Genomic DNA, 11689 nt, shown 5'->3' with positions numbered 1-11689 from the left:
AGGAAGCTGCTGTTAGTTAGATTCTGTTTAACAAAATGACAAAAATCCCAGCTGGTATAAGCAAAATGGGAATACACTGGAAAAATACAGAAGTATCTGATAAAATATTTGAATTGCAAAGTCATAGCAGGCTTCAGGAACAGCTGGAATCAGGGATATGAGCATCTTTAGGATGCTCTTCACCTCTCTGCTTCTCTTTAGGAATGGCTTCATTCTTCCTTCTCTTAGTATATAGTTCAGTTTTCTCCACACTTTGGAAAATACAGCTGCTGATACCAATGATGTCTTACGTGCTAACCTTGCAGCCTCCCGAGGGATACTGACACTGTTCTTAGCCCAAGGATAAAACATCTCAAAGAGAAGTGTTTGTGACCTGGCTGGAGTTAAGTGTGCCCATTCCCAGACCAAACAGCTGGGGTCAATGATGAGGATCACTGAAGTCACTATTCTCTTGATGAGAAAACTGATGAGGAAAGGGGCCCTTAGCAGACCCTCCCCAGGTTTCCACTGCATCAATAAAGTTCTGGGTTCCGTGCATACGACATTGGTGTTTGCAATCAAGGGCAAAATTATTATTTTCTGGAATGTTGGAATCATTGAAAGATAACAATGAGCTTGGGTTAATGCTGAAATGGGAAAATCAATAGCCTAGTGGGAAGTTCAAATTCAAACACATTTCTACTCCTATTCTACAAACCAATATGCTATGAGTATTGTCATCAATTTAACCTTTTTGTAAATATATATATATAAATATAAAAATTCTGTGCATTGAAAGCACTGCTTTCATGACAATCCATTTTAAATTTGTAATGATTAACAATGATGGAAAAATAGAATTTGTTTTATACAGGTTCATCTTAAACACCTTTGGTTTCACATAAAATAGTGAATACTTGTTTTTAGTCTCAAAAATACAATTACTAACTATATGTTTCATACACTCTTTCACAGTTTACATAAGCTTTCTCTTTTTTCAAATTCTTTTCCTCTCTCCAGCTGGAGGTAAAGTAGCAGCCCATGACAACAGGAGAGTATGTGCTTGTTGCTGGTGCCTGAACACCCAGTCTCTCCAATGATACCTTAACCCTTTTCCCGAGTTGTGTGGGTTACAGCAGCCACCAGCTAACAGTTGGTGTAGTGTGAAGGGAAGATAAGAAGACTAACGCTATTTCCCTTGTACCAAGAGTCACTACTTTTTCCCTGGGGCTAAAGTGAAAGGGAAAGGAGGCTTATATCTTGAGTATTTACAAGTTGTTTTGAACTATCACAAACCAAAAACATGAAATTTGTTTTACTTTTCTGAAAATGCAATAAATTCAACAAAGATATTCTGTGTGTGACTTTTTATCAAAAAAGAGACAGTATTAGGTTGTTCAATTTTCAACAACAGGCTGAGATGATCATTATATTCCTAAATATCAACTGTATGACATTAATACTGTCTTGTGTTTTAAAGTTTTGTCAGTGACATTTCTTTTATTTGTAAAATGACTATTTACTGAGAACAGCACCCTAGATGTGTTCTCATCTTAAGAAAATCTACAGTTTAGATATTGGTTGAGTTAATTAAAGCAAAATTGGTAAGGTCACAATGGGTTAATTATCACAGTTTTTGAACAAGTTTCAAAACAAGTTCATGAACAAACTCCCATAATAAACAGTTTACAACTTTAAATAGCTTTTTACAAAAAGTATTTGTATTAAATATATGTAATGATACATTGTATGTAATGATACAATGTATGTAATGAAAATAAATATAATGTAAAAGATATAAGCCAACCACTCTTTTAGTTAACTGAGATATAAACTCCATTTTTTAATGATTTGATGCAAGTAAATACAGATTTACTTAAATTTTTTGGTAAACAATGATATGCAAATATTTACTAACCTTTTCCTTTGACTATTTACATATAATATAAGCTCGTAATTACTACATCTTCTATTCTCAAAAGCACTTGTGTCAACAGCTTACCCAGCTCTCAAGGTTCTTGCTTTAAAAAAAAAAAGTTAATTTGTAGCTTCAGGCTTCAATTTTCATTTTAATTTGGACTAAATTAAAGATATTTTAAGATGTATAATAATTTATTTTCTGAAAAACTACAGAAGGGCAGGAATTTTAGTGAACATCTAGCCCAAATCCCTTATTTTAACAGATAAGAAAAACAATGCTGAAAAATCTGCCAAAAAACACAGAGCAAATTAGCACCAAAGTTACACTTGAGAATTCAGAGCCTTCCTGATTCCTAGACCTGTGCCGACTGACCTGCCTGAATTTCTTTTAAAGTCATGTTTCACTGGGCAAAATACAGCTGAGTGGGACAGGCACCTATTATTTTGACCAGAATATATGAGACTCATTGGTTGCTAAATTTTTAAAAGATGTGTAAGCACTGTCCTCAAAGAGAATGTAATCTAACAGGAGAGCCTAGGTAGATATATGTGAAAGATACAATAAAATGCAGTTTATTTCTAATTGGAGTAACAGAAGGAAACAGTGGTGCACTTATCTAAACATAAGTCTAAGAAATATATTTATATAAGCATCACCAATTTCTACCCCTCCTCAAAAATTGAGAACTATTTTAACTAATACCACACACAGAAGAGAGCAGGTACATCTGATGCAATGTAGAAGGGACAGACATGAGGAACCAGTGATTCTGAGAAGACAGAATAACTGGCCCACAGTTATTTAAGAAATATTTTTATGGTCTTATAGTGAGACACTGTGTGGAAGAAACAATGTAACTGTGTGACACTTTTTAGCATATAACCAATATGTAATTTGAACTACATTTACAAAAATCATTTAGAAATTATTTTTTAAGTGTAGCAAGAGGCAAGACTTTTGATGTCCTTATATCCCAGAGCGTGATCTTATTTTTTTTCCTATGGTAAATAACAATAAGTCAGATTCCAATACTTTAGACCATTTTAGCCTCCATGGGTCATAATTAGCAGCTTGGTTTGTACAGATCCTAAGTTGCCTCACTTCTATATACATGAGGGTTAGAGGAGGGGCATATATTCATATCAAGGATGATATCAAGCAAGAATGATATGTAGGTATCAGCAAAGATAGTATTTAAAAATTAGGGAGAAAAACAGAGGAAAGAAAAGGAAAATACTATATATATGTATATATATATATGCAGATCAATATGGGTGACAAAGCTTTTCATTTTCAGATAACATCAAGTTCTTTGCAGTGAATGGGAGATTATAATTCTTGGCTGTTTCTCTGCATAATTTATTCTACTTTAATATCAAATTTCAATACTTTTGATATGGCTTAGCAATAATTGTTATTGCAATTGAGAATTAAATTACTGTCCTGGAAGCCAGTGCAAAAAAAATGAAATCCAATAGATTTCTCAGTTCTTACTGAATGATAAATTCATATCAGATCATACTAGTCCATTAGGGGAATAAAACTTTTGACAAGGTTTCTATCTCATGCGATTTGGATAATTTAATAACCAACATCTGTAACACTAAAAATGCAGCAAACTTCTGATCTTTGACATAAGCCACTGTAGAAGTATTAAATCATTAGGGATAAAGACAGTTTTATAGGAAGTAAAAAAAAAAAAAAAGTCAAAGCAAGTATCCTAATTGGTCTCAGAGACTTTTGAATATGTTTTCCTTCTTTTCTGAGCAAGGGGGCGAGGGAAGATGTACACATATTGGTACTTAGAGTAAATGTATGTATGCCATGCTAAAAAAAAATTGGAGGTTATTTTGCAGATTCTATAAATAATTTGGTACAAAAAGTTAGATTTTCTTTTTAATATATAATTATAAGTAACAAAATAATATATTAGCAAGTTATTAAATATTAAATGTGACACAATTTGATTTAAAAAATGTCATTTAATGATTCTAACAACTTTACAAAAGTAATATTAAGTGTTGTTCTGATTTGTAAGTGGGGTTTGAATGCAAAAAAACTTTTTCATATAAAGTATTTCAAAATAGTGATAATGCCTTAATTTGAAGATAATACTTGCATTGTTACAGCAATCACATTAGAGATATCTCAGACTCCAGTAAAAGGGTACATTGGTCACAAAAATGACAAAATATTAGGGATGATGGATTGAGAATTGTACCCTCAGGAACCCACATTCAGCCCCTCCAAATTGCAACTGGCTATACCTGGGGCACATCTTGCAATGCTTTTTGGTCAACTGGAACATGAACATCACCAGTACATGGCTCTTGTCCAAAATAGGCAGCTGCACTCAGCAATTGGCAGCTGAGGCAGATATCCAGGTGGAGGAGCACCTCCTTGGACACTCAGGGTTTATTATCAACAGAGAATACCAGCTATCATTCTTCAAGTTTGGGGGACCATGGGGCATACCCTGAAATTAATTCTTCTGGAATCACGCTGACCTCTAAGGGGTCTCAGATGAGATTGTCTATGACCTGGCTTAGGAGCCCTGGTTGGAGCAGAACCAGCTTGCTCCCCAAGGGCAGAGCTCATGAGTTTCTCACACAGCACAGGCATTAAACTGTACACAGTACATCGGTTGAGAAGCTCTGCTATAGGGAACAGGATGACTTGTTCACACATTTCTATGACTCTCTTTTACAAGTAGCAATGGTCTCAAATTCATTATTGCAGAATGAGGGCTCATATTTCTTATCTCCCTTGGAGTTTTCTGGTTTCAACCAGATAATAAAACCTCCCAATTTTCTGCAAACCAAATTGGTCTTCATTATCTTAGGGATGAACCCCAAAAAGCCATGGAAATCAGTAACATTGATGAACGAGGTTCATGGACTTTATCCTCAGAGTATATTTGCATAGAGAGGAGATGCACAGATGGCAAAGTTGACTGTCTTGTCCTGTCCACTTCTTCACAAGGACATTACCTTATGGCTAAGGTGAGCAGCTTACGGTTGTCCAGGCATGCAGTGTATATTTTAACCTCTTCCAGTTCTTTCTCTGATAACTCATTCTCTAAGACTTGGTACCAATCAATGTCAGTCACATATGAAGCCCTCCCCACCTTCTAACCACCACAGTCACTGCTCTTGAATTTGCATAGCACCTTTTGCATTTCTTCAAGGTACTTAACACATTGTACATGACACTTGTTTATATGCCTTAATAACACATGGAGGGGAGAATTCCTTCCCTCAAGGGTCTGTCCCAGATCAGGTATTAGGAAACATTTTATGAAAAAGCAAATATTACCTTCTCTGTTTATATGACTGCCAGATCTCATTTCCAGCTGCCACCAGAGCATACCCGTGTACACATTTTCATATTTTCTTGATCCTGACACTTTTCCCCTCTTGTCTTCTGATCTTCCTCTCAGGCTGGCGCTTCCCACAACCACCGGACTCTTTCAGACTCCTCCACATGGCAACTGCTGCTCTGCTGCCCCCTAGAGGACCTCGGCCAACATAGACGAACATTGTGCTCTGAGATCCTCATTGAGGATGTATCCAAACAATAGATCTGGGAGAACAAAATGATGTTTGTCTCTGGGAGCAGTTGTAAGCAATGGAGTTAGTAGTAGGTTAAGCCTCGGGGTTGAAACTGTCTCTTGTACAAGGAGTTAATCTCTAAGCACCTCAGACTCTGTAGAGAGCACTGCAATAATTTGGTGTCCATTGGGCTTCCTTACTAACGTTTCCTTTCTGGTTAATCTTCAATATTTTCAAAGAAATTCTCCAAATGTCCAAGTCCAGAAAGAGCATAAATGAGAAGACACTAGATTGATTAGTCTTTCAATCTTCCTAAGACATTTGTTTCATTTTCTTTTCCTGTTAGGCAGGAAAAGCACATTGAAGTTATGTAGAAGAAACTTAATTGCTGGTATAACCTTTCTAAAAACATTGTTCACCAGACAATGCCTATAAAATCAATGCCAATAAAGTGTTCTAAACGTCTCTAATGAAAAGAACTACTGTACAATTCAAAAGATCTTCTAGATTACTATTATGAGGACTAGAAGCTTTAACTAAATATCTTCTAATAACTGTTAAAGAAAGAGCAGAAACCAAGGAGTGGAATATAGGGTAGGAACATTTAAACATTTATGTGTCACCAGAAATTCCCATTAAAACCTGAAAAGAAATAAGTTGCCTAAGTTTTCATAATACTTAAAATTCCAGACCTGGGAAAATGTTTTACTCCTAAATTTGATGTCATCTAAATTTTGAACTAGTATAGGTGACAGTCACTGAAGAAAACATATATACAGGAAGAATATATTCTGAAATCATAGGTCAAATCCAAGATTTTGTTGTTCTACTAAAATAAGAATATTACAAAATCAGAATTCATACTAACCCGCCTCTTGTCCCCAAAGGATACCATCTATTATACTAATAAAACTATACTTCCCTGAACTGACAGAAGAGAGCACATTTGAAATAAGAAATAAGTTAAGAATGATATTATTCTGAACACCTGAACACCTCAGACACCTCCTTCACCGAAACGTTTGTTATGTCTGGGTGAAAAACATCCAAAACATTTAATAATGAAAAGAGTTTGGCATGCCATGTCAATATATGGCTATTATAAGAATAAAACAGGAAGTAAGAATCAAAATATTTTGCTAATGAAAAGTATCCATCAAATCAAGAATCACAAAGTAGAGGAAACTGTAACAAAACATTCGAAGGTGAATTAAAAAAAATTAAATAATAATTTGCAAATATAAAAAGGCATTTTAAATCAAAAACTTAAAAACTTATAATAGTAACATACAGAGAAATAAGAAAATTGTGAAACAAAAATGGACTGATCCTAGGAAAGATTGGAAAAGACAAAATCATCTCAAAATAAACATTGTATTAGAAGGTGCCCAAAGGAATAAATTTAAGTGAAAAAATAATAAGGAAATCATAATTTATCAATTAAATTTTTTAAAAGTGCTATTATAGTAGTATAAAAAATCTAATACCTAGGAATAAGCCTAATAAAATTTGTACAACATCTCTTACTTAAAACTACAAAATATGTCTAAGAGAAAATAAAGATCTTATAAATAAAGAACTATACTATGTTCATAGATTGATAGATACAAAATGTTCTATTGTTTCTTTCCCACAAATTATTAAATGTTCTACTACCCAAATTAATCTGTAGATTCAACACCATCTCAATTGGTTTCAGCAAGCTTTGTGTATGTGGTATATGTGTGAAAACTGATAATAGATTCCAAAATTTATATGAAAATAGAAAAAAAACCTAGAATAGCCAAGACCATCTTTCATCTTAAAGAATAACTTACCCCTCCAGAGTTTGGGACTTACTCTAAAGGCACAACAATCAAGACAGTGTGGCATTGGCATAAGGAGAGAGAAATCAACCACATGACAGAATAAAGTACTCATAAATGAATGTGTATGTGGTAACTTGGTTTTTAACAAAGTTATTGCAATTCAGAAGGGATAGGATAGTCTTTTAATAAACTCTATTGGATCAATTGGATATTTACACAGCAAAAATGAACCTTAACCTCCTACCTCACACCATACACAAAATGTAATTTAACTTAGATTAAAGATCTAAATAATAAAATGTGAGTCGATAAACCTCTTAGGAGAAACAAAGGAAAATATCTTTATGAAATTTTAGACAGGTGAATAAATTTTATAGGAACAAAGTAACAATAATCATAAAAGAAAAGAGCTTGAGAAATTGGACTTTGTTATAATTAAGAACTTCTGTTCATCAAAGATATCATTAAGAGAGTGTAAAGACAAGATACAGACTGAAAAAGATGTTTAAATTACATTCATAGATAAATGACTTGTTTCTAAAATATAGAGAGGATACCTATAAACAAATAAAGAAAAATCAAAGAACCTGATTTCAAAAATGGGCAAACTCAAAAAGGCAACATACCAAAGCAGATATACAAATATCCAATAATATAATAAAAATTATTCAGCATCATTAGTTGGAGGGGAAGGGCATACCTCTAACCCTTGCTAGGTAAAGGCAAAGTTATAAAATCTAACCAAAATGTTAAAAAAAAAAAAAAACATTTATTGGGTGTCGGGCAGGTGGGAGGGGGGATGAAGGGATGGTTATATATATACATTATAAGTGCAATGTGCATTGTCAGGGGGATGGACACGCTTGAAGCTCTGACTCGAGGGATGAGGGAAGGCAAGAGCAAAGTATATAAATACCCCCATATTATGCTGAAATTATATATATATATATATTTAAACTGAAATGAGATAACAGTGTATACCCATTAAAATGACTACAAATAAAAAGACTAGCAATATAATGTGTTGGTAAGGATATGGGACAACTGTAAATCTTATAATTACAGATAGACATGCAAACTAGCGCAACACTTTTGATAACTGTTTGGAATGATCAACTGTCCTCTGAATCAGAAATTATATTTCTAGATATATACCCAAGAGGAGTAAGTGCACATGTCCAACAAAAAGACATGTACAAAATATCCATGGCAGTTTTATTCCTAACCATTAAAAACTATCAAAAACAGGCAAAAGCTGGAAACAACCCTAATGTTCCCAGATGGATTGTAGACATAAATCTGAAAAGAAAAATTATAATGCTTTTAGATGATAGTAGAAGATAATGGCTTCAACCACCAAGTCAGGAAGAAATTACAGAGTTAAAAGATTGATACATTTTACGTCAAAATAAAATTAAGAATTTCTGCTTATCAAAACATATCCTTAAGAGAATGAAAAGGCAAATCACAGACTGGAAGAAGATATTTGAAACATTTGCAATTAACAATCTCTTCCTGAGTTTATGTCCAAAAGAAATGTGTGTATATGAGTATAGGCAGTTCCCACATGATAGACGAGATATGTTCCTGAGATTGTCTTTAGGTCAGATTTGTAGGTAACTCAGACCCCTGATGAACAGTGCATATGCAGCAATAATAATAATAACAATACTATAATGGCTCATATGTGGTAATAATAATAATACAGTATAATATTGTAATAAAAATACCCTGTACAATAAGTTACAGAAACTATTGTGCTCTTTCTTTTAATTCCTGAGCTAACCGGAATGTTACACTTATTTTGTTCTTCTAACCAAATCAATAATAACCTTTCCATTTCAGTAATCAATCCACTATGCAGCTTAGTAATAATTGATGCTTTCATTGAAGCATGCCTTTCACAGGTTCCACTATTCTCAGTTTGTCTTTGTAATTCAAGTGATTGAACCCTAGTGCTTTCCCAATGAAACAGGGTGTCCAGCCTTCCTCTGAGCACTTAATTATTTCTACTTTCATTTCCATTGTAATCATCTTTGTCTTTGCTGCAGGCTCACCTGGACTTGCCATGGACTTTCACTTTGGAGGCATGGTCATGAGAATAAACACAGACTCACAAAACCGAGTAAAAAAGTGAAGTCGAAAGTGATGCTGTGCTTAAGCAACTGTATAAGCAATGAAACTAGCTGCTAGGGTAAAGATGGTATGCCAACGAACCACTTAGCCATGCGGGCTTGTTTACACGTGCAAAAGAAACTAGTTCCTGCATTATTAATTTAATTATTTAATTATAAATTATCCTTATGGGGAGACTTGGAAGCCCGTTCTTAAGTATGGAGCCCCATAAGCTAGGTCCTTCATAACCAGGGGGACTCTACTAGGAAACAAGAATGAGAATGTTCACAGCAGTATTATTCATAATAACTAAACACTGGAAACAAGTCAAATATCCACCAGGAGTAAATAATTAAATAAATACTGATGTATCCAGGTAATGAAATATCTGATAGCGCTGGAAATTAACAAACTATAGCTTCCTGAAACAACATGGATGAACTCACAAAGTTGAGTGGGAGAAACGAGACACAAAAGAATGATTCCATTTATGCAAAATTCAAAAACACAGTCAAGACACGAAAGAATGGTTCCATTTATACAAAATTCAAAAACACAGTCGAACTTAATTATGTCTACAGATACAGGGGTATATGCAAAAACTATAAAGAAAAGTAGAAGTTATCATAAAATTTAGCATAGTTACATTTGTTAGAGGAAAAGGGTTATAATTGGAAGAAGTACAGGTGGGCTTTCAGGGTGCTGGAAATGTTCTGTGTCTTGACCTGGATGGTGGTTACATGGGTGTTCACGTTTATAAAAATTTGTTAAAGTTAAGCCGCATATTTATACGTTATACATTTTACTGAATAGCTTATTTCAAATAAAGACTGTGAAAATACTCTGTAGGAACTATATTTTCATTATATGTCCATAATTGTATGTTTAGTTTTGGAAATATTTCTCACTCATTTAAAGACTATAATCCTAAAGGTGTGTAATTTTATAGTTCTTTTATTATCAAATACAAAATAGAACATAAAATTCTATCTCAGTATGTTTTTCCTACTATTCTCATTACACAGCTTACATTCTCTCTCTTTCCCAACATAGAGAAATTACAATTTGGTTCTGAATAACAAATTAGGATAAAATTCGGCAAAGCTAGAAAGTTAGCAAGATAAGACGAGATGTCTTCATAAAGAAGACACTTCCGTAATTTCTGTCAATCCTCAAACACTAAATTGGAAGGCGAACACATGCCTCTTTCAGGCTCATCTTTATAAAGGAAGGATGGGAACCATTAGGCATAGAAGCAGAAAACAATTATCCAGTTACAGTTATGATTCAAAAGGAAATTTAGACAGCAAATTGAGGAAAATAATTTTTGCCTAACTATCCCATAGGGTATTATGAGAGGAAATGAAAACATAATTGTGATGTCATCTTATACATGACAAAAGAGTAAACATACGTTAGGGATTTGTGTAAGCTCTAGAAAAGTGGTTTCACATGCCCACATGTGTAGGGTGGATAGTGGGAAATCAACATGAGTTTCCTGAAACTATTCAACACCAACCCAGTGAATCACTGGCATTAATACTAATACACAGGCTGCGCTCAGTGGCTCATGCCTATAACCCCAGCACTTTGGGAGGCTGAGGCAGGAGGATCACTTGAGGCCAGGAGTTTGAGACCAGCCTGGGCAACAAAGTGAAACATCACCTCTACCAAAAAAAAAAAAAAAAAAAAAATTAGCCTGGTATAGTTGTGATGCACACTTATAGTCCCAGCTACTCAGGAGGCTGAAGTGGGAGGACGACTCGAGCCCCACAAGTTTGCGGTTGCAGTGAGCTATGATCATACCACTGCATTTCAGCCTGGCCAACAGAGCAAGATCGTGTCTCTTAACAAAAAAGAAGTAGTAATGCAGAATACTTCTTGGGTAGGCTGAGTTAGGATAGAGATGAGATTGAAAACATGCTGCTCTAGAAGTTATGGGGAGGGACTCAGATAGAAAACTAATCTCAATGATTCATTTGAAAATTATAGTACTCCACCTATCAGAATTAGTTTAAGTAGTGATAACATCAAAAGGATTTGTCAAAAGAACTTAAGTTTAGATTATTTTTCTGGTTTAATCATTATTTAATATCAGAATATTTGTCTGTTAAGTCAGTTAAAATAAATCCCTGGCAAGCTGGGAAGCAAAGAACATGTCTTATCTCAGTATCCCCAATACTGCTTGGTGCTGGCATATGATGTTTATTGAATGACTGAATTAAGTGGATGGTTTTGTCTGTCTTATGCCATTAAAAAATATATTAAAATCTTTTTTAAAAATGCAAATATAGCCGTCCCACAACATGGCATCA

This window comes from Microcebus murinus, chromosome 1, assembly GCF_040939455.1.
Source record: "Microcebus murinus isolate Inina chromosome 1, M.murinus_Inina_mat1.0, whole genome shotgun sequence".
Lineage (NCBI taxonomy): Eukaryota > Metazoa > Chordata > Mammalia > Primates > Cheirogaleidae > Microcebus > Microcebus murinus.
The sequence above is the reverse complement of the archived record's forward strand: the minus strand, read 5'-3'. Positions refer to the sequence as shown.